Source organism: Tursiops truncatus, chromosome 1 (genome assembly GCF_011762595.2).
Source record: "Tursiops truncatus isolate mTurTru1 chromosome 1, mTurTru1.mat.Y, whole genome shotgun sequence".
NCBI classification, from domain to species: domain Eukaryota; kingdom Metazoa; phylum Chordata; class Mammalia; order Artiodactyla; family Delphinidae; genus Tursiops; species Tursiops truncatus.
Genome location: NC_047034.1, coordinates 23,479,590 through 23,505,714, shown reverse-complemented (window position 1 = coordinate 23,505,714; position 26,125 = coordinate 23,479,590). Strand labels below are relative to the sequence as shown.

The 26,125-nt window shown below is 49.5% G+C and overlaps 1 protein-coding gene and 1 long non-coding RNA gene across 6 annotated transcripts in view; one reads left to right on the top strand and one right to left on the bottom strand.

Annotated features, from left to right (window-relative positions):
- ITPKB (inositol-trisphosphate 3-kinase B) overlaps positions 1–26,125 on the top strand; it is a 97,391-nt gene that overhangs the window by 17,573 nt on the left and 53,693 nt on the right. The gene's annotated exons all lie outside the window — the stretch shown is intronic.
- On the bottom strand, positions 7,283–8,907 carry LOC109547507 (uncharacterized). The gene is made up of 3 exons (XR_002173268.3): positions 8,592–8,907; positions 8,439–8,470; positions 7,283–8,312 (listed from the first exon to the last, which is right to left on the bottom strand). It is a non-coding gene; the product is annotated as an uncharacterized lncRNA (long non-coding RNA).

Genomic DNA, 26,125 nt, shown 5'->3' with positions numbered 1-26,125 from the left:
CCTTCCGTTGTCTGTCACCTGGAGGAGAGAGGAAGGGGATGGAGCTCTGTGCAGAGGGATGCTGAGTGTAGTTCTGGGCTCCGTGCTTTAGGAATATGGGGACTAATTGTACTGAGTGCAGAGGAAGATGCTGGGCTGACGAGCGGTCTGCACCACAGGCCTTGGAGATGGTTGAGGGAACTAGAGTTGCTTGTTGCCGCGGACATATTACATCTGGAGGGGGGCAGGAGAGTTGCCTTCACATGGTTGCCTTGGAGTAGCATTTTAGTCTGGTGCAAGATCAGTTTTCTGTTCACAGGGGTGGAACTGAGAGGGGATTCTTTTCCTTCTAAATCAATGGGCCTTTGTACGGAAACACAGATCGGCAGATGGAACCGCAGCAGAAGCGAGCTTCTGGAGCTGCCTCTCGGCCCCCGGCCTGGTGGAGTGGAAAAGTGGAGAACTCCTAACCCAAAAGGGCAGTGAAAAGTGAAAGCTCCTCACTGCTCGGACAGAGCTGGGCTGTGAGCCCCTCACCGTGGCGGGAGGGGAGGGCATCAGGCATTCGTCCTGCAGCCCCCAGGGGCCCTGGGGACTCACCTGCCCCCTCCCATAGGAGAGAGAGGGCAGTGCTGCCCGAGGACAGGGGTCCCCGCAGAGCAATGATGTATACGTGTCCCGTTTCCTCAGGCCACCCAGAGGGGCGTCACGGGTCTCTTCGTTTCATGGGTCCCTGGATTCAGTTATACGGCACAGCCCCAGGCATTCTGGCTCCTTTCAAATGGCACAGGTGAAAGCCTGTCCTGGGTTTATATTTCAGACACAGTATTAGCACCTCACTTGGAAGTGGGTGCATCAGGTTGCATCACCTGCCTACAGACTTCAGATAAATTAGGAGACACTGGATGAGCTAAGGGAGGAAGTTTATTCCAAAGGGGCAGGTAGCCGGGAGGCCCAGGCTTCCCATAGGATGGTTGCCTCGGGGCTCCTGATCTACAAGAAGAGACTTTTCTGTGCATAGCCTCAGCGGGCAGAGCTGAGACCTGAGGGTGTGAGCTCCGAGGATGCCGTGCGTCTCCTTAGAGAGGAGCACAGCACCGTCACCACGTGAAGGTGACCTCCGCTGAGCACCATGTAGGGGCCACGTGGGGCAGCGAGCAGTGCCACAGGGCAAAGGCAGGCCGGGGCGGAGGGACCGCCAGCCTCTCACGGGGTCCCTCAGCTTGTCAGTTGGGATTCTCAGCCTCGGCGTGGCCTTCTGAGACTCTGAAGAAAGTCTCACTTTTAGGAGGGGACATCTAGGTGGTTTCCAGTTTTTGGTTCTTTAGATAGAGCTGCTGCGAACCTTCACGTACAGGTGTTTGTGAGACCATAAGCTCTCATTTCTCTGAGCTGAATGTCCAGGAATGCAGGCGCTGGGCCATAGGCTGTTGCATATTTATTACGTTTTTAAAAGAAACTGCAAAGCTGTTTCCAGAGTGCCCACACCCTTGTACGTTCCCACCAGCAGTGATGCCGTTTCCCCGCATCCTCGCCAGCACGTGGTGGTGGTACTAGTTTTTATTCTAGCCACTCTGATAGCTATGCAGGGCTGTCTCTTTGTGGCCTGATGGTGTTCAACATCTTCCCATGTGCTTATTTGCCATCTGTATACCCTCTTCGGTGAAATCACCTGACTTAGAAAAATAAAAAAATTCCACAGAGCTGCTGTGAAACCATGGGCAGGGGTCAAAAGCCTTGGGCATTGGTACCCCGCCCCCGCATGAGCTTCCCCTCTCAGGGCTTCAGGTTGGGGGTGATTGGTCGTCTCTGAGGTCCCTTCATGCCCCCAAGCTTCTCTGACTCCAAAATAGCGTGGTGACCTAGAGCAGCGCCTCCTTGGCGGGACCGCGGTGTGCAGGAGGGAGGTCCCGGGCGTCCGCACCCACACACCGTCAGCTCTTGTGTCCTCAGGATCCCGCCCAGGCTGACTCATGGGTGCTATATTTAAGGAAAGGTGTCGTTGGGCCTGGAAATAAAAGGAAAAACAAAGGAAGAACTGTCGAGTGTCTCCGTGCCCCCTCTGGGCCTCCTGGAAGGCTGCGGCCCAGCGGGCCCCCGGCCCCCAGATGCTCCTTTCCTCTGCGTCTCCTCAGCGGGGCCTGTGCTGTGCGGTTTAGTTTTGCAACAGGGTCATGCTGAAGGTCCCAGCAGTGCTTCCCTTTTTATGTTAATTAAACAAAAAATGTGTCTGTGTCATTTAAAACGGCTAAGGACAGTGGTGGCTGAAGTCACTTTTCAGGGTGCACTGAAGTCACTTTTCAGGGTGCACTGACTCGCACCCTCTCAGCCTCCGCTGCTTGGCAGTGTTGTTGATTTTTCTCCTCTTGCCTCCTGTGTCAGGAGTAGGGGCAGCCGGAAGTGGTCTTGAGTGTTAATGGAATTGCTACCAGTTTGAGGGCCTGCTGGAGGGTTTGGTCTCCACTGGGAAGCAGGGTAGATGACATCTGCTTAAGAATGTATTTATTTTTGTTCTTCTGCCTAATGATGTATATGGGACTTTACAGCGCGTAAAATAAGCATCCTTGATCTTAGCGTCAGTGAGTCATAAATGAAAAGACATGGTTGTTTCTCCCTCGGTATAATGAAGTATAATATTTGCAAAATCTCCTTTGGTGAAATTGTACAAACAATCTATCATAAAGAACGACTTGTTTTCTGTGTGGGCTTAGAGGAGTTTCGGAAAAAGAGCAGAGGAGTGTCCCTTGAGCCCGGCCCGGGCGGTGGAGATAGTCTCCTGAACGTAGATGGTCACGGGCTTTTCCCCGTGGCCCGTTAGAATATTCCAGCACATTGTAGTGGTCATTTGATTGGGTCCAAGACCAAAGATAGAGCTGAATCACATGATGGTTTGGTTCAGAATACTTTTCTGGTTTGGTACTTTTTGAAAATCTAGGTTTATTTCTGGTTTGAACTTGTTCAATAGAGTTAAGAAAGAAAAAAAAACTCTCTTGTTACGTTCCTCATTCAAATTAAAATTTTATATTTGCACTTGGTTTGAGGTTGAATAAATCAAACGTATTATGGCTATTGGTGAGAAGTTCATTTTGATTCAAGTCACTTCTCCAGATAGCATCACTGTTATAAAACTCATTTCCCATGAACTTGCATTCTTCCAGGATGGTGTGTGTGTTGACCTCATTTCTTAAATATTCTGGATAATGAGAGTTACTATACTTGCATTAGTACTTTGCAATGAACTAGAAGTAATGAAATACTTAACATTAAAACCAGCAGAGGTTTTGCTAAATGCAGAGACTTGGTTTTCTTGGGACTGGGCGGAGGGTTTTATCTACTGTTTGCAACTAGCTAACTTTCAGGGAAGGGTGAACTAACTCTTTATTCCTACGGCCCACAAACATTTATGTGGACTGCATCCAAGTTGTGCTGACAGGTAGGGATCTGTATATTAGTGAAGCTTAGTTCCTACCCTCTAGGAATTTTCAGTTCAATCGAGGAGGCAAATGACAGTACCTAACATCTGTCATGCGTTTATTTATTTCATTTTTTTGTTTTGTTTTGTCTTTTGGTTTTTATGGCCATGCCACGCAGCATGTGGGAACTTAGTCCCCTGACCAGGGATCGAACCCATGCTCCCTGCAGTGGAAGCTCGGAGTCTTAACCACTGGACCGCCAGGGAAGTCCCTATTACGCATTTATTATGTGGTGGGCATTGAATGAGGCGTTAAGTGACCTGCCTAAAATCACAGTAGTAGAAGAGTCAGAGTATGAATCCAGACATTCTTATTCTAGAATAAGTTTTCTCAACTTTGGCACTATTGACATTTTGGGCCAGATATATATATATATAGTTTGGGGGACTGTTCTGTGCACTGTAGGGTGTTTAACAGTATCCCTGACCAATAGCACTCCCTCAGGTTGTGTCAACCCAAAATATCTTCAGCCATTGCCAGATGTCCCCCGAGGGGCCAATCACCTCTGGTTGAGCCACTGCTCTAGAGCTTGTCCTAGTAACCATGGCTCTATATTGCCTACCCAGGTAATAAGTGCTTAGCACAGTATCCATGTGTTTAGAACGATAAGTCCATGCAGAGTCCTGTCGGAAGCAGAGGACAGATGCCACTCTATCTGGGGGTCATTGGGAAGAGAAGTCTCCAAGATAGTGCCGTTTGAGTTCAATTTTGGAGGAATTCACTTAGGTGGAGAAAGGGGAAGGATATTCGTAGTAGAAGGACCCACAGGCACAAAAGCATGAAAGCGTGAGAAGACAAGGCGGGTTTAAGGGATGACCGTTCACTCTAGACCCTTCACTTCCCTCTCTTGATGTTGTCTTGTTTCCTTAGCATCAGGCTGTGTTCACAGCAGCCGTATAATTCTTACTTTCAATCAAAGGTGTTGTATCAGTCAGGATGAGCTAGGTTTTGTTGCATAACAACCTCGCAGTCAGCGGTGTAAAACATCAAACGTTTGTTTCTTGCTCATGCCTCCTGCCTGATCTGGGTCAGCTGTGGGCTCTACTGCTTGTCGTCTTCACTCTGTGACCCAGGCTGGTGGTGCAGCCACTGTCTGGAACACTGCTGGGCACCAGGGCAGAGGGAACGAGAATGTGGCATATCCCATCCTGGCTCGAAAAACTTCAGCCCAGAAGTAGCATCTATCACTTCTGCTCATATTTAATTGGCCGAGCGAGTCTCATGTCCTCAACTTTAAGGCGACAGGGGATTCGAGTCCTACCACGTGCCCGGGGAAAGAACCGGAAGTGTGCTGGAGACAGCACTCACGTCTACCACAGGTGTCAAAGGTCTTCACCTGGGATGCGCGACCACGGACACCTCATCCTCTCTTTGAGGGCCTCCTAGCTTGGCTTTCAGTGATGGCCTATTGCCAAAGCCAGTGTGAAATCGCTGAGCAAAAAGAGAAAATTAAACTATTAAGATTCCAAAAAATTTTAATACTCTGAATAAGCCAGAGAGGTCCTTGTGGGTTAGGACCAAGTCACAGGCCCTCATTTTAGAGTTTGGACGTTGGGGGTGGGAGTGGGAGGAAGGAGTGGAGAAAATAAGACCTGGATGCCGTAGGTTGTTTTATGGAAGTGGGTGTAGTTGTTCAGGACACTGGTAGTTGTCTCAACACCCACCCAGGAGGCTTTCCCTGGCTGGTCCTGTAGTAAGTAGAACAGCTTTCAAGCCCGAGCCAAGTAGCAGGATGGTGTCCTTTGTGGACTGTAAATTTATGGGGCTGTTCTGAGATAGAAGGAAGCCCTGGACGAGAGCAGGAGCCACCGAGAGCATTTGGGATGATTTTAGAAAGTCTCAACCGTTGCCTTATAAATAACCCAGGAGCATTTTCCTTGCTGGAAACTCGCTCAGACCGCGCCTCTGTCCCAGGCCCTGGGGTGAGGAGATAGAGACAGAGGCTGGCTGCAGTGGATCTAAAATGGGAAAAAACCGGAAACCTGTGGGGAGGATGCAGTCCTTGTCACCCCTAGGCAGAGGGGGCACAGAGGTCTTAGAAAAATAGAAATAAAGATAGCAATCGTTGGCCACTTCCCTCCCCAATGAAGTGCTCTCTCCAAACCTGGTTTCCACTCTGTTTCCAAACTGTTTCTCCCCGTGGTGTGTAGGGAGACAGGGCAAGTGAGGTGGACAGAAATGGGGAGGGCGGGGGCGACACACAGGCATCGACCCACAGGGAGACAGGATGAGTCACAATCTGGGAACTTGGAGGTAGGGACTCCAGGCACCAGAAGAGCTGAGAACAGCAAGCTAGGTCCAGAGTCTCCTTACCTCTGGGGTCTTGCTGGAGCGTGTGTGAGTGTGAGCGTGAGTGTGAGTGTGTGTGCGCGCGTGTGTGCAGCTGTAGGGGCGCGTGGGCTGCCTGTACCCAAGGGAGGGCTGCGATGCCAGGTGTGCAGTGGGGTAGCGTTCCTGACCGTCCTGCGGTTTGCTGACAGCTGCCTAACCTGGGTTGCACGGGCTTCCTCCCTCTGCTGTCGGATACCCCAGGGTGCTCCGTGATGCACGGTGGCTCCCTTCCATTTTTCACACCCCCAGCCTGTCCTGTGCTTTCTCCCTCTGAGAGCATCAAAGCCGGTGGTGCCCCTCAGCAGGTTATGCAGGACCAGACGGGAACAGACAGGTGGGCCTGTGGGGTGCAGGGCCAGGGCCAGGCCAGCTCCCCCTCCGCCCAGGCCAGGCCTCCCCAGTCAGGACCAGCGTCCCTTCAACACCTTTTTCTCGGCTGTAAAGTGGGCATGCTGCAGGTAGCTGAGCAGGAGCTGTTTGCAAGTGCACGGGCTCTGGGGACCTGTTTGGGCAGAGGAGGCCTGTAGCCCAGCTGCCTTTGCCGTCTTTCTCAGTTGCCCACTTAGTGTGGGGAAGCTGTGACCTCTTGCTAACCCTTCACTCATCCTCGGATTGGCACTGTGCCCACAGAGATCAAGAGTGCAGGGGACCCAGACTGCTGTGGCCCCCACAAGGGCCCGACCCCTCCCAGCAGGGCTCCGAGAAGGGCTGCTTCCTGGTGAGCCCTACCCACCCCTGGGGAGGTGGAAGGTGGTTAAACCTGTCCTTCCCCGCTCTGAGGTCTCCGGAAGACACAGGTGCTATATATAAAACTCAGCGATTATCTCACTCTTGCTAAGTTTCCACCCTGGCTTGGCTCACTGTAGCCACCGCAGGGAGATTTCCTGAAGCCCTCCTCCCAGTCCCAGGGGCTGGGGGACTCTCCCCACGAGGGCATTGCAGGGTTTGCTTGGGAGGAGAGTGGAAGGGAACGAAGGGCGTCTAGAAGAATGATTAACCTCACGCTCAAGCTCCTGCTAACTGACTTGGGGCCCCACATGGCCCCAGCCTGCTGTGAAACCCCTCTTTCTCGCCCTTCACGTGGGGCCTTGGGGCCAGGGACCGGCGTGGTGTGTGAGGGATGCTAAGTACTGGCAGACACCCCAGCAGTTCAGCTCAAACCTGGAAGAGACAACGGACTCCTGAGCTATTTCTGTTGTCGCCTCCATGACAAGGGAGAGGAGGTCCGGAAGGGCAGGTTTCCACTGAAGCTTCGGTGACTCGAAATTCCCCTGCGTGGTTTTTCTTCCTGGGGCGTTGCTGGCATATGCTGGGTAGGACCCGTCTCATAGTTTGGGACTGCCAGCACACTGCTGGCCATCTAGTATTTTCCACCACTGGGCAGTATTTGCCAGTAGTAACTCCCCTGTCCACTGTGCACCCCCCCTTCCAGACACCCCCTGGGGCCAGGCCACATACTGTGTCTGGTTAGGAACCACTGCAAGGAATTAGTTACTTGGGCAGCATCTCAGAAGGACACCAGTCACAGCCAAAGGATTTTGGAGAGGTGGGGAGAAGACAGGGGTGGGATATTAGGCAAACACCTTGCTAGCTTGAGCCGGCTATGGGCCTCATATATATATTTTTTGGTTTTGGTCATTTATTTATTTTTTAACATCTTTATTGGAGTATAATTGCTTTACAATGTTGTGTTAGTTTCCGCTGTATAACAAAGTGAATCAGCTATACATATACATATATCCCCATATCTCCTCCCTCTTGCGTCTCCTTCCCTCCCGCCCTACCCCACCCCTCTAGGTGGTCACAAAGCACCGCGCTGATCTCCCTGTGCTATGTGGCTGCTTCCCACTAGCTATCTATTTTACATTTTCATTCCATCTTCTCTGAATCAGCACTGTTACCTCAGGGCCGGCTTCATGGGTGCGTGAGCGGTGCAGTCACACAGGGCCCCGTGGTCCCTGCAAAGTCCCCACCCTTGGGCTTAATGCTCTGCAGTCACCATCTTGAAATTCTTAATAATTCTGTCTTTGAGTTGTGTTTTGTAAATGAAGTCCTGTGAGACAATGGAGCCTGGGTCCCCTGGGCTGGGGCACCACCTGCCTCCTTTCCCCACCCCCCAGCAATTGCTGACGTCGCAGCAGGGGTCTGGGGGAGGGGTCAGGGAGGGCCAGGGTCTATGCCACTGGTGTCGCAAGGTGGGGCGTGGTGGCCATCCCCACCCCAGGCTGGCAACGCCGCAAAGCGACAACTTATTGGGTCGAGCCTCACTCTCCCTCCCCATCCAGGTACCAAGAGTGTCCCACCCGGAGGTTGTGATCCTTTGGGTGCTCCCATCCTGGGGCAGGCGAGCCTGTGGGGAGAGGAGACCTCTCTGCCCCTGACCTGGCGGCTGGTGGGAGGGGACCCAGCAGCCCCCTTGAGTGGCCAGAGTCATGGGGTGAGACGCCTGGGTCCCGTGAGGGTCTGCATTAGCCCAGAGATGTTAAACAGCAGAGAATCAACACTACCTCCGGTAGAGAGAGAGAGACACTGTGGAAGAAAGAAAAAAAGTTTTATATTTTACTACCTTTCCTGGCCCTTTTCCCTGCATTTTGAACAACAGGTGCTACTGTTTTCACGTTGCCCTGGGCCCTGCAAATTATATAGCATTCTTACCTGCCATTTCTGTTTAGCTCTCCTTCCCGTTTCTGGAAGGAAAAAAGACAAGTAATTAAAAGGGATCACTGTGAATGTAGGAGATTCCATGTGTTTTCTCCCTCTGTCCTTCTGAAGGTCATGGTCACCAGCCTCAAGCTTTTCTAACAATACCTGTTGGCACAGCAGCTTCTACAGGAAGCAGCAAACGGGGAAGAGAAGAGAGAGGGGAGGGGAAGGGAGATCTGTCTGTCGCTGGAACGTGGCTGGAGTTTTCAATCAGTCAGTCAGATCTTCCTTAGTCGGTGAGCTGTTTCTTCACAGGCTCTTACTGTGTGCCAGTTCTGGGCCAGTACTGGCCTGGGCAGGACACTGGAGGGATACCAGACAGGAACCATAAAGCCAGGTTCCAGGAAATGAGGCTCCCCTCTCATCGGCAAGCTGTATTAAGGGATTGTCTGTGAGCAGGTGTAGATAGTGTCGCACCAAGCAAATTACACACACCTCGTGCTCGGCCTGGGGGACTGTGCCGTAAGACATGGCCTGCTGGAGAGAGACCATGCGGCCGACGTGACCACAGATGAGGTGAGTCTATAGACAGTGTACCGGCGCTGCCCAGAGGCAGGGGAGTCATATTCAGACAGGGCAGGCTCAGGGAAGTTTCTGCTTCATCAGTGAAGCTCTTCTGGGGGAAGTTGGAGGTCAGGAGCCTCTGTGTTTCTCCAGGTCCTCTACCGCCTGCTGCATAGCTGCCAGACCTCCCAGGACCATAGCAACGCCTGCCCCATCCCTGCATTTGAAGCTCAGCCGCTTCTTGTCTGTTACTATATCATGCTCATCAGACCTTCCTAGACTCATCGGAGACCTCGTGAGGCCAGACGCAGGCCATCCTCCTACCCATGGGCCAGACACACCCAGGGCAGCCCAGATGACGACCGGGGGTCAGGGGGGCCATCTCCATGTCCAGTGTGCAGACGAAGGCCTTTGTTCCTAATCTGATGCCTGGAAGAGGGGGGAGAGCTGGAGCAGAGGCATGGAAGCCTCACATATGGGATATACTTATACTAAAAAGTTACCGTTCTTTATCTGACTCAAACTTAGCTGGATGTCCTGTACTTTTCCTGGCAGCCCTACTCCAGAGGGCAGTTTTGTCCTAGGCTTTGTGAAATGTGTGAATCCAGAAATGAGCGTTGGAGGCCAGGAGGCCTCTGGAGGTCCCCTCTTAAGGGGCCAGACGTCTGGGGCTCTGCTGCCCAGTGCTGTCACCTGCTTACTGTGCCACCTGGAGTTGTCCTTAGGCCTCTTTTGTCAGATGGGGATAGAAAAGCCAGTGTCTTCTCTTCTTCCACCTCCCCTGACCTCTCTCCCGGGATGGGCTACAATGAGGCCTCCTGGCAGAATCCGCAGGGCCCGGGGCTTCGAGGGGGCTGCACAGGCTCCCTGCCTCATTAGTTAAGATGCTCTCGCTGCAAGTATCAGAAAACTGCAATTCTGCGGGCTTGAACAGTAAGGAAAATACAACGTTTCACCTTAATTAATTAGCTCCAGCATAGGCAGCTGCAGTGCTGGGTAATTCACTAGAGCAGCAGAGTCACTCATGTCCTTTGCATCGATCTGCTCCGTCCCCACAGCACGGTGATGCCCCTCTTCTCTGGGTGGCAGGACGGCTGGTGCAGGTCCAAGTGTCCTGTGTGGAGGGAAAAGGGGGATGACTCTTCCTTGTGTCTGAGGCATCTTTCTCAGAAGATGGCTGGCAGATAGCCCCGTCTCGCTGAACAGAATGTGTCACAAGCTTGTGCCCAAGTCCGCCTGTGGCCTGGAAGTGACTTAAAACCATTAGTACGTGTTTACTCCTGGAAAGCTTCACCCAGCACACGTTTTGCTGGGTTCCTTCAGGGCGGATGTAGACACCCAAACAATATCAGGTCCCTTGCTCTGTTCCCTGCCTCATCCTGCAAAGCGTTTGAGGCAGTGTTGATTATTTCCTTTGTTCTTTTTTATTTTTAACATAAACATTAGGGAGAAAGACTCTTAACGATAACCATGATCAAACGAGTGATTTCACTCATTCTGAGTGTACTTCGATAAGCTGCATGGTTTTGTTTTACATACGTGTAATCTGATTGTAGTGTTGATAGTTTTATCTTTCGATTTTATCATTTTAATGTCATCTCACATTTTCATTTTCATGAATTGACATGGGGTCATCTGCTTGTCATTTTAAGTGAATATAATAGTGATAGCACCTAACTTTTATCAAGTACTTACTGTAGAGCAGGCACTGTTCTAAGTGTTTTCTATGGATTATTTTACTTAATCCTCATAGCAGCCTATTTTCAGATGAGGAAACTGAGGCACACAGTATCTAGAAAGGTACTGCAGCCTGATTCCTGAGTCTCAGCTTTGAACCGCTATGTAATTTACACGGTCATGCCTTTACTGTAGCAGCAATGAGCATTTTCGTAAAAATTACCCTCTGTCTACTCCCTTTAGTAACTAATTTGGAAAATGTTCCTCTTAGTGGTATTGTCGGTCAGAGCCCAAGAGCATATGGCTGTGTCATCTTTCCACCTTACCCTCTGGAAAAACTGAACCAATTCAGGGTCATCTGCAAGGTCTAAATGCTCTGGCTTCCCTGTCACCAGTGGGTTTTCTTTCTAGTTTGGTATTGTCTAATTGTCCCTTAAAATTTTTTTTCCCCTAAAATTTTAATTTGTAATTCTTTAGTTAAAGTGAGACCCTACATGTTTCCTTGTGATGATGCCTTTAATTATGCAAACTGGCTGCTTGTCCCCATTGAGCAACCATGTAATTGAATTGCGGTATTAATGGCCCGTGTTGATAGCATTTTTCTATAGTAAGTGATCAGTATATTATTTACAAATGTCTTTCTATTCTGTGGTTTTCTCTGAAAAGCATACTTTATTTTGCAACAGTGTTTCATTCCGATTTATTCTAATCTATCTCTTTTTTTTCCCCCGTGTGAAACTGTTCTTAATTGTCCTGGTCTGGAAATAGGGACCATGTGGTACTTGAGGGCAATGATTTTTACTGATTTTTCTTATGCAACCAACCTTGGTGATGGGTCCTTGGAGGACTGAACTGTGTCTCACCCTGTTTTTTGAAAACCCCCTTTTGAACTCCCAGGAGGCATTTTGGTGGAGAGCTGGTGCCTGGGTGCTGGCTAGCTGGCGGCTGGCCATATCCAGCCATCCCCAGCCCCTGGGCCATCTGTACACCGTGGCAACCGAGTGGCGACCGACACACCCAGGCCCAGAAAGCCAGACAGAGTGGCGGCTGGAGACTTCACGGAATCCTTGTAATTAGAAAGGGAAAGAGCCTGTTAGCGCATGCGGTGTCCTCCCCTCCCACAGGCCCAACCAGCTTTAGAAGGTGGCTTGTAATTTGCTCTGTCACCTGGAGCACTCAGTTGAGTTTCTGGGTCTTTGAAGTCCAGGAGTTGGACTAAACCGGTGGTTTTTAACCCCTTTTTGCGTCTTGTGCTTTTGGAAAGTGGTTGAAAGCAGTGCACCCTTTCCCTGGAAAAATGCACATTTCAAAAACCATTTTGCATGCTCTTTCAGGACGTGTGCAGCTAGAAGCCCATCTCAACTTCATTCCACAGTCTGCAGGTTTAGAACCCAAAGACTTGTTGATCTCTGAGGTCCCTTTTTAGCTCAGAAAGTCCAAGTTCCAGAAAGTTTCCGGTCAAGGAACCTGGGATTAGAAGTGGGCAAAGGAGAGCCTCTTGTATGTACTTGGAGAAAGCAACTGTCCAGCCCGAAGTGTTTTACTATCTGGTTTGTTTGTTTGTTTGTTTTGTGTTGTTTGTTATTTTCCAGGGTTGAGTTCAACTTTGTGATACCATGTTCTTTTATCTTATTCTTTCAAAATTTTGTAGTGCCTCTGAAACTATTGAAATCTTTTAGGGTTTTGGGGGTGGAGATGGGTTCCGAATGCTTTTTGACATTCCTGTCACAGGAAGGGGGAGGGGAACATCTGCCCAGATGTTCCTGGCAACTCCCAGCAGCTATTAGCCTTTGCCTGCTGACCCTTCGCCTTTAGCAGCTTGGGACATGAGAGAACGGGCTGGTTGCATTGATGTTTTTGTGAGCAGATGGGTCCTTGGGAGTTGGAAGAGGGGGAGGAAAATTTCTTCGGGTTCATCAGAGTGCTTTCCCAGCACCTCTGGGCCTGCTTGGTTAAGAGGCTTTGCTTCAGTTCCCAGGGACTTTTCTAATTCCTCAAATGACCTGCCTGAGAGGGAGCTGAAAGGAATGACTCGGGTCTCAGAGATCTGTTCTCAGGGGTCAGGAGAAAAGTCCCAGTGTAATTTGGTGTTAGCTGGAGGGGAGATGCCCACAGTCACCAGCTGGGCCTCCAACTGTCCAGGCCAGCCCAGCCTCCTGCAATGGGACAGAGACAGTCACAGATACAAGTCTTTCTGGTTGGAGGTTGAAGGTATGTGTGCATACGTGCGCACACAGCTGCTTCTCAATATTTGGATTCGACCCAGGAAATTGACAGGACTTGGGGCAGGAGGGAGAGAATCAGAATCTTCAACCCCGATTTTATGTTTCTGGGATCTCTTCCCTCCCACTGGCCGTCAGAATGTTTACGTAAAATGTGGGGCAAGTGATAAAGGAATCAGCCCCTAAATATTTTACAAAATTTTAGGATGATTTTGCTGTGTGGGAGAGTGGCCTGAGTGTGGGGAACCTATGGACCTGGTTCTACCATAGTTACTGGTACTTTTTTTGTTTCCTGCGTATTCTGGAACTCACCTCTGAACATTTAGCACTTTTAACCAAGCAGGAGCAATGCTGTGATTCTTCTAAAAAGCACACACACGATTTTGCCAGTAGTTCTCCCTTCCAGTTCTAAGTTTTGAGGAGTTTTTTCACAGTGCAAGAGAGCCTACAACTTTAAGAAAGTTCATTCCAGCACAAGATTTCAAATGAAGCTGAAATTGTGTGAAGTCACAGTTTTTCCCGTATCAGCTGAGGAGGCGAAAGCCTCTTACTCCTAGACTGGGCACTGCATTGTTGAACGTCCATCACTTACTGTTTAAGTAGCCAGTGATCCCTGAAAAAAGCCTTCCTGTAAAGTTGCCAAAATGATGCACTGCTTTGTTTCAAGCCACTGTAAACTCTCTTTCCCCGTGTCATTTTTATCTCCAGTGCTTTGGTCAAGGTCTTTTTCTGTTTGTTTCTGCAGAGTGAGAAAATGTTGCATTCCCCAAGAAAATCTCCCAGAAAGACAGTTTTCATTGTTGCCTGCTCAGTTCGGTTCTTCATAGTGACCCAGGAAAGAAACTAGCTGGGTTTTTCTCCAGTCTCATACATTTTCATCAGCACATACAAGTTTTATACAGGAAATTCTCACAACTTTGACCAGTTATGTTGGCTGTTGTGGGGTGGGTGTGTGGCTAGCCTGGATCATATAACAATTTTTAAAAAGATAAGTCATTTTTATTACTTTCTTAGTCATGTACAATTACATCGGGGACCTAATTTTGTAACAGTTAATAATTTGTAAATGATATTTTATGGCATGCTAAATAGATTTTTCTTAAGTGCTTGTACTGTTAATGTTTATTCTGCTCTAAACTTAGTTTAGCAGCCCCCTTTTTTCATACATATTGAATTCAGCCTAAGACTGAATTATCCCAGGTTCTCTGGGCTGTGAATAAATAGTATTAGAGCCTGACCCTCTCAGTGTTTGAGGTCTAGGGAAATACAAGCTTAAGTCTGTCGGTTTCGTTTGCGGAACTGGTTAGTACCCTTCGCAACCGGTCAGTACCCTTCGCAAGCTGTCCGTGGCGTTGGGCACAGTGTTTTCTGAATAAATGAAGGGTTTTGTTTCTTTGTGGGTTTTGGGGTATCAGCCCTTACACAAAAGTTAACCAACAGTGAGACCAGAAGTTGTTGCTCCTGGGGTGTGAGAGGGATGGGGAAGACATAAGAGCCGGTAAGTTCGGTAATTCAGTGTGGGCTGAATTCAACATACTTGGCGGTATGAAAAACGGGGACTGCTCAACTAATGAGTCATATAAATAGTAACAGTACAAACACTTTAGAAAAACCTGTTTAGCGTGCCATAAAATACCAATTACAAGTTATTGCTAACTCAGTAAATTAGGTCAGCAGACCTAGATTGTCCCTTTCGGTTCTCACAAAATCCCTACAAAAGAGCTATTCTACCCATTTTACAAATGCGGAAACCGAGACTTCGATAAATCCTCCCAAGACCACGGAGCTGGCAGATAGCGGCACTGAGATTCCTTCCCAAACGGTGCAGTGGCGGACCCCAGACTTTCCCACCGCCAGGGCACCAAGCAAACGCCCAGGAGAGCCTGTTAGGTCCCCTTAACCCGGCTGCGGGCAGAAGCGCGGACCCGCCCCTGCCGTCACGTGACCGCCGCGGGCGCGCGCCCCGCCGCCGAGCATGCCGGGAGACGGTGGCCCCTTCCAGGCCGCGGGCTTCCGCGAGTGGGCGGCGGGCGGCGCGCCCCGGAGGAGCGCGCGCTCGGTGGTTGGGGCCGGGCGCGAGGAGGAGCCGCTGGGCGGCCAAGCCCCTCCGAGTGCCGGCTCTCTTCCGACCTCCCTGGCAGGGCGAACCAGAGCGGAGGGCGGAAGGCCCGGCGCTCCGTCGCTTAATTGTAAACAGCTCGAGTGGGAAATGAAGTCAGGCTTGGCCCCCTGGGTCCCTGGTGCAGGCTTCGCTGGTTTCAAGGGAAGCTCAGACCTTCACACCCAGGGGCGCTGCCCCTCGCTTTTTCTCATGCTTAGGCGATAGGACTTTGTGTGCAATCTCATTTTTCTAGAGATGTCTGCACCTCTTTTCCCCTTCACCTACTCAGACATTCCCGTGTTTCTTCATAATCACTTTCTCCTACTTAAACATACACACTTAGCCCTTGGCAAGCGAAGTGGAATCTTGGGTCCTTGTCAGACCTCAATGTTTAAGCTGCTGAAACGCAGGGCATATTTGGTTTAGATATTTTACTGTTGTGAAAATAAACCACCTCCTGCAGTCTCACCAGCTCAGATTTTTCCTCGTTAGGGTCAATGTAGATTATCTACTGGAGGAAAAAATGTTTAATTAGAAAGGAATGAAATTATTCTAACTCCTGGTTCCTTGAGACTGGGGGGAGCTAAGGCAAGGAGCAGTTACACAGATGAGTACAAAACATACCAGGGACTAAAGAAACCCCTGTTGAAATGCAACGTCTGTTGGCTCCTGGTGATGGACTCGCCTTAACTTTGCTTTCTGGCTCACAGCACGTGGCCCCAGGTTCCCTGGCTCTGGGTTTCCCTGTTCTTACTCCGCTCGAGTCTTAGAGAGTTCTAGACCGATGAAGTGGGAAGGCGCCCTGTTAATGGGTCTGCATTACCACCTGCCCAGTAAAGAGACTGAGCAGTTGTTCCATGGGTTTCTTAGAGCCAAATGATGGGAATTAAATCTATGCTCTTATCTATGTGTAAGTGTAGTCGCTGCCTCAGCTCTTCTCTCTCTAGGCATAGTGCCTGTTGTTTCCTGCCTTTTTAACAGAGATACAGTGAGGCCCCAGGAAGATGACAGGCAGCACGGCAGAAGGTAACTCGTGGTACCTCACTGTCATGAGATAGAGGGGGAGTCTCAAGTTGATCTTTCTGTTAGGGAACTAGTTGCCCTGCTCAACAAATACCTGGTGCAGTTTTCTTGTCTCTTTCTGTTCTCTGGTATTTTCTCTGGCCTTAGGCAAGCATTTCCTGCTTTTTCTGATCCTCTCAGTGTGTGTGCAGGGGTGTTAGAGGAGGAAGGAGGAGGAAGATTTCTGATAAGGGAGCAGCTGGTGAGCAGGAAATGGCTATTTGGTACTGGGTGTTCTGCAGAAGTAGGGAGCGTCTATGGTGCTGATGCTGTGAGGTCAGTGAGAAGCATTCAGTTCATGACCAGGAGCCTTCTCATCACAAGCGGGTACGTTAGTGAGGGTCCCTGAAGTGTGCTCATTTCAGGCCCAGTCAGCAGTGGGCAGAATCCCCACCTCTTCTACTCCCTGCCGTGCTGACAGTTCACTGAGCAGGTCTCCCATGTTTCCGTGGCGCTTAAAAGATGAGGTCCTTAGAGGAGATAGGGAAAGTCAAGTTTTCGAAGTAGGGCTCTTGTTAGAAGATGTTAGTGTCCTCAGAGCCTTACAGGAATTCTCCTGTTGCGATTGTACTTTCTGTTCTGTAGAAATGGTACTTCCAAAAGCAGGAAGTTCCCGGCTAATATAGCAGCGAGCCTCACCTGGAGCTCACACTGACCCTGCATGGCTGGCTTCTGATCAGAGTGCCAAGAGTATCTGAAACTCTTGGAAGTGTGTTCACACGAAGAATGGAAGGCACTGTGTACTGCCGTGCAATGCCCTGTGCGATCTGAAATCCAGAGTCCAAGGGAAAGCTCAAATGATGACAAACCTAGGTCCAGAGAAAGACACAGACCTTTACGAGACAGTGAATTTCTTCTGAGGTCCACAGCATCTCTTTTTATATTCTCTTGCTAGACTTCTGTTTGGGCTTCCGTTCCCGTCTTGCTCTGTGCTGAGCAGGTGGTGGTTAGCAGTCAGGCAGTGTAGCCTGTGGGAAGAAGAAGCAGGCTCTGTAGTCAGAGGCTGAGTTTCAATCCCAGCCTGGACAGTCACTGGTTTCATCTTAGGCAAGATATTTACCTTCTGTGAAAATACTTCCTGCATTGGGCTTATGTGGGGAGTGAGTGATGTAAGTCTCCATGGTGCATACGTGGTAAATGGTACTAATTGTTTTTGTTTTACATTGATGAGGCCGTGCTACACTGGGCACTGCGGAGACTATCTGAGTGAGGACTGTTCTCAGAAAGCTGACGGTAAAGATGATAATAGTTAACTACTGTGGGTTTACTATGGGCCAGGCGTTGTTCTCGGCGTTTTCAGTCTCTTGGCTTATTTAATCCTCATGATGGCCCTGGGAGGTAAGGCTGTTAATATATCTGTTTTGCAGATGATGAAACTGAGACACAGGTTAAGTAACTTCCCAAGTCTCAGAGAAAGTTCTAGTATGTGAAAATAGGCAGCCTGGCTCTGGGGTCTGGGCTCTGAACCACTCTGCTCTCCCCTGCCTCTCAGTATAGGCTGTTAGACTAGGGAACCAGTGTGGTCAGCAGCCAGTGGGTGCCTGGTGGTGCTGAGACCCTCAGAGATCATCCTCCAGGCATCCTGCCCTTGAACCTTTCCTTACTCTGTCCCAGTGCCACTGTGACTGGGAGGCCGCCTACTCAGCTTTCCTACTAAACAAATGGCCCACTGAATGCTTCCCTTTTGGCTGAGACCTTTCCCTCTCTCTTGGCCTGATAGACCCTTATTATCAATGTGTTAGAAAGTCAAGCCTGTTCTTTATGGAAGATGGTTGGGGGGAGAGGAGGCCACGGGGGGAGAGGAGGCCACAGGGCCATGGAGAGTTCAAGAAACCCGAGGGAAACTTAAAGCATTGTTCCTTGGCCATCAGCTGCTCCCTGGGTCCTCCCCAGCAGTTTGTTGGAGTTTCCAGATGACCCTGGTTTGATATGAGTTTTCCAGCTCTTTCTTGAGCTGCCAGGCTTCAATCTTCTTCATTTTAAGCAAGTAAGTGCAGCAGGTTGGAGAGGCCTGAGCTGTGACCAGCATAGCAGAGCGAGTGGTGCCCAGGGCTCTTCCTGGAGCTCATCAGCAGATCTGTGAGTGCTGAGTCAGCAGCAGGGGAGGAGAAGCCAGGTGCAGGGCTGAGCTCGAGCTCAGTGGCCTGGCGGGGAGAGGGTTGCCCCATCCAGGATGCAGCCTTCCAGAACCTCCTGCAGATGATGCCTCTCCTCTTCCTGATGCTCTGGCCTCAGTCAGCAGCTCCCGAGCTTCGGGATCAGCCACGTGCAGGAGGAGTCTGTCTTTTCTGTTTGTCTCCAGCTGCTGGAGTTATGGAGTTATGACCCATTCAAACGTGAGTGAACAGTACCTGTCCCCGAGCCTCTGTCTTTCCAGGTGTGGTTTGGTTGGGCCCTGCTCTGAGCTTGGGGAGAGGCAAAATGAAGTGAAAAGACACGCACTTTCCAGCCTTATGATTCTGAAAGGCGCTCCTCCTCTAATTAGCTCAGAGCGTCCACATTCTCAGTTAAGCGAGGTTTCTCGTCACCCATGCATTCAGCATCCCGAGCCCTGCCCCTCTGCCCTGAGGCCAGCCGTGTGCAGTCCAGAAATGAGCTGTAACCGCTGCTTTAGCAGCCTTAAGGAGTCAGTGACCTTTCTCATCTTTCACATCAACAGAGATTTCCTGAACATCCACGCCATGCCAGACACCATGCTAGGTGCTGCAGAAGCAGAAATTCAACAGATCTTCTGCCCTTAGGAAACTGTCCAGTATGAGTGATTCCTCTTGGCCCCTTGACAGTCACATCCATGACATTTAGGGAACAGAAAACAAGGTTTGAACGGGTTGGGCAGAGAAACCCAAAGCTGCCCTTCAGCCTGTGGTGCTGTCCTGCCGCGGGACAGTGCCACACCATCTGTCTGGAGGGGGCAGTGTGACACATGTGCCTCTGGGCCTGGTAGCTTTGACCAGCACTGTCCCAAGAGGCTGTTTGCTCCTCTCTGGGGCCCTTTGTGTTGCTGGCTGTCCTTGCCCACTCTGACAGGGCCCTTCCCTGGAATGATCTCTGAGGAGCTGCTTCAGCCTTCATGCACGTGGAAAGGCACTTTTGGGGGATAACGTGTAGCAGAGGACCGGCCACATCACCAAATTCTGCCCTCCTTTTAGGGTTCGGCTTTGGAAGTTACTTTTCCCTTTGAGGGCTTGGCTTGGGAAAGGAAGGCTCGAGAGCCCGTTGCCCCTCAGTCCTAACCCCTCAGGCCCTCACCCACCTCTGTGTGGTCTCCCAGGAGACACCACCAATCCTAGCTAAGGGCCCTGGCCTGGGGCGTGGCTGGGGCCCAATGTGCCAGGCGAGGCCGGAGACCCGTGGCCTCGCTGGGGCAGCCCTTGCTGGGAGAGCTCAGGGTTCTGGGCAAAGATGCTGAGAGTTCTGTCTCTCTCACTCATGCCACCCGGAGCGGGGTGCCGGCGTCTTCCCCTGTAATCACCCACCCTCCAGCCCCGGCAGTTGTGCTGAGAAGTGACTGAGCCCTGATTAGAGTGCTGGGAACCACGTGCAGCCCGTCTTCATGTGAGATGTGCTCCATTTCAGCTTCCCCCTCAGCGTGGAAGTGGCTAGATGTCAACTGCAGAGTTGGAGAACCGGAGCAAAGGGATCCCGGACCCCGATGTCCGAGCAGGGAGGGTGCCAAGAAGAGGAACCGGTGCCTTCACTGGCTCGTGCCAGAGCTCTGTCTCCTGTGCTCGCTCATCTCCAAGGCGGGGATTCTGTTTCTCGTGTTCGCTGTACTGTGTGTTCGTGATCTTTTCAGATTTGCTTACTGGTGGAGAAAAGGGAAAGAAAGTTCACCTCTGTTGAATATTCGCCAAACACTGCACCGTGCCCTTAAATGCGTTAATCCTTCATCACACCCCACAGTGATTATTTCCGCCATCTCTCAGCCAAAGAAACAGATGCAGAAAGGTTAACCACCTTGCGACAGGCACGTAGCCTGAATCAGTGGATTTCCTCCTGGACCTACCAACTTGTAGTCGACGCTTGCCCATGTTTTCTGGTTCAGTGAACTATATGGTTATTATTCTCAGATGATTACCACTCCAAATTCAAGCGAACCAGTTTGTTTAGTGGTTCCTGGTATGGTTTGTTCCCAAGAAGCCTGGATGAATGAACGTCAGGGTGTGTCCTCTTTTTAATTAGGGACACTCCACCTGTCCTTATGTAGGAAGCTGGCGTCCCTGAGTGTGATCCGTGCTGGGGATGTTTCCTGGGAGTGGGGAAGGGTTGTGCCGAGCTTCCTGCAATCCCTACGGGGGACTCAAGCCTAAGGGGGAGGCTGGGACCGTGTCACCTCTGCAGTGTCTCAGCTCTGAGATTCTGTGACCTTACTAAGTGTGATGAAGCGCTTAGAAACTATTCAGAGCCCTCACTGGATGTCAAGGCGTTGCGTGTTGTTTTTCTCACTGCAAATGCCAGCAGTGACTTCTCCGGAGAAAATCGGTCATCTTAGTGGTCACTTTGTCTCTGAAGGGACCCTGAGAAACAGGAGCAGCTAATGCTCCAACTGGAAGACGATGTCCTCAGGAAACGGAGGAGAAGGTGCAGGGCCTGGCCCACCACCGTTTCCTCTCTCAGCTGTGGCCTCGTCAGAGGTGGGAGCTGGCATTTGGGGTAGTAGAATAAGGTTACTATCTACCTGCCAGGGTTGTCCATTACATCTAATTCTGGGTACCAGGAGCACTTTTTGTGGGCCAACCTAATTCTCATTTAATCCCATAGCAAAACTATGAGCAAAACTATTATCCCCATTTCACAGATAAGGCAACTGAGGCTTAGAGAGATTAAATAATTGGACCAAATCATACAGCTAGTAATTGGTAAAGCCAGGATTTTAACCAATTATATTGAATTCCAAAGACTCTCAGGTAGGGCATTAGTGAGTGGGTAGTGGGCGAAGCTGGGTGTCCTAGGTGAGGGGCAGGCAGGAGCTGGAGGGACGAGGGAAAATGAAAGTGGGAATGACAGTTGGAGGGCTGGGGAGGAGGCCTGGGGACCATGAGTCTTTTCCCCTGCTCCGCCTTTTTCTCTTTTCTTCTTGGTCCTGGGCCTAGGGCCCTTCTGCCCTCTCCCTGCCCGCATCCTCCTGCAATGCCCCCGCACTGGGGGTTCCATTGGTGGTGTGGGCCTTGCCATATTTTCTCCATTGCCCTCCTCCACTTCTAGCCATTTCCCCCACCTCCCTTCCTTCTTGCTGTCTGTCTGCCAGTTTTACGGCACGCCGGACTCCTCGGAAGGGCAGGGTGAGGATGGGGTGGAGGCAAGTTCTCCAGGGGCAGCGGGGGCTCTGCAGTGTCTCAGGGTCCTCTGCCATGGGTGGGGAGGGGAGACAGGACCACGGGGCGGTGCTGGGGCAGCGGAGCTGGACTGAAGGGCGGGAGACAACTGCACTTCACGAGATCGGCCCCCGCCCCTGGTCTGCCGCATATAACTGCTGTTAAACCGGCATCAGCCTTACTGCACAATGGGTATTTTTAACACCAAAATACGGACTCCATTCTCTTTTATTATTGATTTTGGCCTAACATTTCACTCAAGGTAATTCTGACTCCTGTGAATTTCTGTGATTTATCCTATTCACTGTCCCGCCCAACTTTTTGCAAGGGTAGGAAGAATAAGGAGACTTGAATGCAAATACAGCCCTGGCAACTTTTTAACTCTGGACCTAGAGACATTTTTTGTCTGTCACAACTACAAGGGAGGGGGTGCTACTGGTATTTTATGGGTAGAGGTCATGAACGCTGCTCAACAACCTACACGCACAGCAGAACAAAGAATTACTCCATCCGAACTGTCAGTATGGTAGAGGTTGAGAAACCCTGATGACTGAGTCTGAGTTTCTTCAGCTGCAAAATGAGTGTCCTGATCCCAGGCTCCCTCACTTGGGAGGCTCAAATGAGATAAGATACGTGAAAGTACTCGATAAAACTGTGATATGCAATATGGGCGTCCAGTTCATCTGGTCAGTTATGATGGAAGGCATTCCAGACCAGTTAGTCCTGCTGTATTCACCAGTTATAAGAAGTCATTGATATCAGTGAAAAGGTCGTCTAGGGTTAGACTCAGGAAAGAACACTGTGGGGTCCTAACAGAAGCATCCCTGAAGGTTCTTAAAGGTCTGTTGTCAATAGTCCCCAGGATGTAGTTCAAACAGCTTCAAAACTATTCAACCACGCTCTCGTGCAGATTTTATTTCTCTGCTTCTTCATGCAACTTGGTGAGATATAAACACATTCTCTGTGGCATTCTTCCTGGTTTTGTAGCCTGCATCCAAAGAAGAAATGAGAGTGGTTTGTTGAGATTTTTTTCTTACTGAATGCATTAGACTGTTAGCAATGTCTACTTTTCTCTGTTTGTTCACAAATCACTTGTTCTATAATCCAGCCCTTTGTTTGCCAGTTGGCAGCTTCCAGAATCCAGGTTGGCAGAACATTAGGCAAATACATATTGACCTGTCTGTAGTCCTCTGAGCCTTCTCATACTCTCTGTGCTATCTTAAGGGTTACTGGTAGCGGTTCTGTGAACACGCAGTGGAGTTCTTTTGGGCTGTCCCTGAAGACAAGTATAGTAAGCAAAGTGTGCTGGGAGATCCCCTGTGGCTGGGGCCCTTGGATAACTTGAGTTCTCTTAAAAGAACCACATGAGGCTTTGTGGGGAAATTGGGGTCATCCAGGAAAGGGGAATAAGATACACATCAGCCCCCGACGTAGCCCTTCCGTCTGACCCATGGTGTCAGCACGTGATGTGAACTCAGAATGGGAGGACTGCCTGCTATGGACATAGAAAGTGGTTCTAAAGTCTAGAAATTAAGTTCTTAAAACCATGACTCTTAGATAAGCGTTTCCCTAATCTCTGTGTGTAAAGAGGTTCTCAGCATTGCTTGATGGTATTCGGTTTAGACCAGCCAGGAAAAGGCAGGAGAGGTGGAAGGGGGTGATGGAGGGCCCTGACTCCTTCCGGAAGCCCGAGGCAAACTTAGCTCAGTGTCTTCCGCGCTCTGCTTTTGGGCTCCTGGGCCTCCCATTCCACGCAGTAACTTTAATCCAGCTTCTGGAAAAGCTCTGTGCTGTCTGCTCCCAGCAGTTGACCAGAAGGTCTGTTGTAACGGTGTGGCCTTGAAGGGCTCTTTGGTCCTCGGACAAAAGCAGAACTGGACCGAAATGCCTGCTTTGTTCCCTGACCAGCGAGCTCTGTTCCAGTCGGGTCCGAAGTAGCCGGGCCAGGAGACCAAAGCCGTGGACTTAGGGCCAGATGTTGAGATTTTATTGTCTGCTGGTTGTTGGTACGTGTTAGGAAAAGAGGAGGAGGAGAAATGAGAGACAGCGTTCACATTGGCAAAAATACTTCCACAAGGTGCTGTTGCATGGTGAGTTGGCCTGTCTCTTTCGTTCTTTCCATCTCTTAAGAAGTTGGCGTGTTCCTCAAACTTCAGTATTTATATTCTGGACATTAATAGTTATGCAGGTGGAGCTAAGTCTCTGGAACACCATATGCCCTCCAGCTCTTTCTTTGGGGTTCAGCCGGGTGGTGGTGTGATGTGACTTTTCCTTAAAGCGGTGGCTCAGAACTAGCCAGCGTGGCCCAGACCCCCAGGCTCTCTAGAGGCCAAGTTCAGCCTCAGCTCCTTTGGGGCCGGGTAGAGTGGAGATCGGCCCTGGTTTCTGTGGAGGATTTCAGGGCTGCAGAATGAGGGTGCTTTCTTTAGAAGCTTACCCCTTTAAAAATAAGTTCCAGTTTCCTATTTATTTGAAGAGGCTTTTGGACTTGGGTTTTTGAAACCTCTTCCCGCCATTTCACGTGACTTGGGACACAGCAGCTGGGAAGATGTTCTTTTAACTCAAATGGAAAGTTGGACTGGGCTGGGGCCTACAGAAAACTTGGGAAAGCTTAGAATACAGACAAGTGAGATTTAAAAAAATATATAAAAGGCATTGTGAGAGGCAGCTGAGCGTAATGGAAAGAGTGTAAACTGCGGAGTCAGATGACTTGGAGTTGAATTCTAGCCCTTCTTTTTGGGCAGATTGCTGAATTTCTTCTCCTTCATTAAACTGGACAACTATACGGTTGTGAAGGCTCATGAAAAATTAAGGTCTAGCATCGTGCTCATAGTAGGCCCTTGATAAATACTGACCCCACCCCCCCATCTCCCCACCCCAGGCCTTTTATCCTTGTTTTCCCAGAGCTGTTATGTTTCATTACTGGCCCTTCATAAGTCACCGTGTGGACTCCAGCCGGTACCTGGGAGCCCAGGACAAAGAGTAGCCGCTATGGACTCTGGGTGGGTCGTGGTTGGGCCTCCCGGGACCCACTGCAACTTGCCTTGGGGATTAGGGCTGATACAATCTAGAGCTGCTCCCAGAGCTCTTCTGTGTTTATTTTTAGTTTGGGGTCATTTAAAATTGAACTCATCACGTACAAAGACTCCATGGGGAGAGATGGAAGCAACACAGAAGAAATATTTGGAAGCAGAGTACACAGCTGTTGAGGTGACAGGACAGACTCCTGGGCATTACAACATTATTATTTATCAGGGAAAGTTGAAATTGGTCAGAGAACAAAGTTTTCCTTAACACATCAGTCTTAGTACCAGAAGTCTCTTTTTATTGTTCCTGCATCAAAATTATTTGCTGTGCTCTGTATTGGGCCAACCACACGAGCCAAAATACTGTTTTGCAAATTGGGAGGGGGCATGTGTCTGTGAATTCTAGGTCCTCCGTTTCCTCCTGTTGATTCAGGCTCGAGCTAAGGCATTTATATACATTTGGGGGCTTTTTCTGGGGCTCATTCTAGAACGTCTGCTTACTGTGTGTGCAGTTGCATTCGGCCCCTGCCTGCTGCTGACACTGGAAGCCTTACGGCCTGAGGTTGGGAAGAGAATAGAAGAAACTGATCTTGTGAATGTGTCTGTGGTTAATTTGAGGAAAAGAATATGCATCTTACTCCCAAGGAGAATAAACAAATTTTTTTTTAAGTGTGGAAAATTTACTTTTTAAAAAAAAAAATTGAAGTATAGCTGATTTACAATGTTGTGTTAGATTCCGGTATACAGCACAGTGATTCAGATATATATATATCCTTTTTCGTTATAGGTTATTACAAGATATTGAATATAGTTTCCTGTGCTATACCGTAGGACCTTGTTGTTTATCTATTTGATATAGAGTAGTTTGTACCTGCTAATCCCAAATCCTAATTTATCCCTCCACCACCCCCTTTCCCCTTTGGTAACCATAAGTTTGTTTTCTGTGTCTGTGAGTCTGTTTCTGTTTTGTAAATAAGTCCATTTGTGTCATATTTTAGATTCCACATATAAGTGATATATTTGTCTTTCTCTGTCTGACTTACCTCACTTAGTGTGATAATCTCTAGGTCCATCCATGTTGCTGCAAATGGCATTGTTTCATTCTTTTTTATGGCTGAGTAGTATTCCATTGTATATACACACCACATCTTCTGTATCCATTCATACATAGGTGGGCATTTAGGCTGCTTCCATGTCTTGGCTATTGTAAATAGTGCTGCTATGAACATTGGTGTGCATGTATCTTTTCGAATTAGAGTTTTCTCCGGATATATGCCCAGGAGTGGGATTGCTGGATCATATGGTAACTCTATTTTTAGTTTTTTGAGGAACTTCCATACTGTTTGCCATAGAGACTGCATCAGTTTACATTACCACCAAAAGTGTAGGAGGGTTCCCTTTTCTCCACATCCTCTCCAGCATAAAATTTACCATTTTAACCGTTTTTAAGTGTGCATTTCTGTGGCACTAAGTACATTCACATTGTTGTGTAACCAACACCAGAGCCTTCCATCTCCAGAACCTTTTCACCTTCCCGAACTGAAACTCCATACCCATTAAACACTAACTCCCCATCCCTCCCTCCCAGCCCCCGGCAGCCACCATCCCACTTTCTGTCTCTAGGAATTGGACCACTCTAGGTCCCTCATATCAGTGGAGACATGTAGTATTTGTCTTTTTGTGACTGACTTATTTCACTTAGCATAATATCTTCAAGGTTCATCCACGAGTC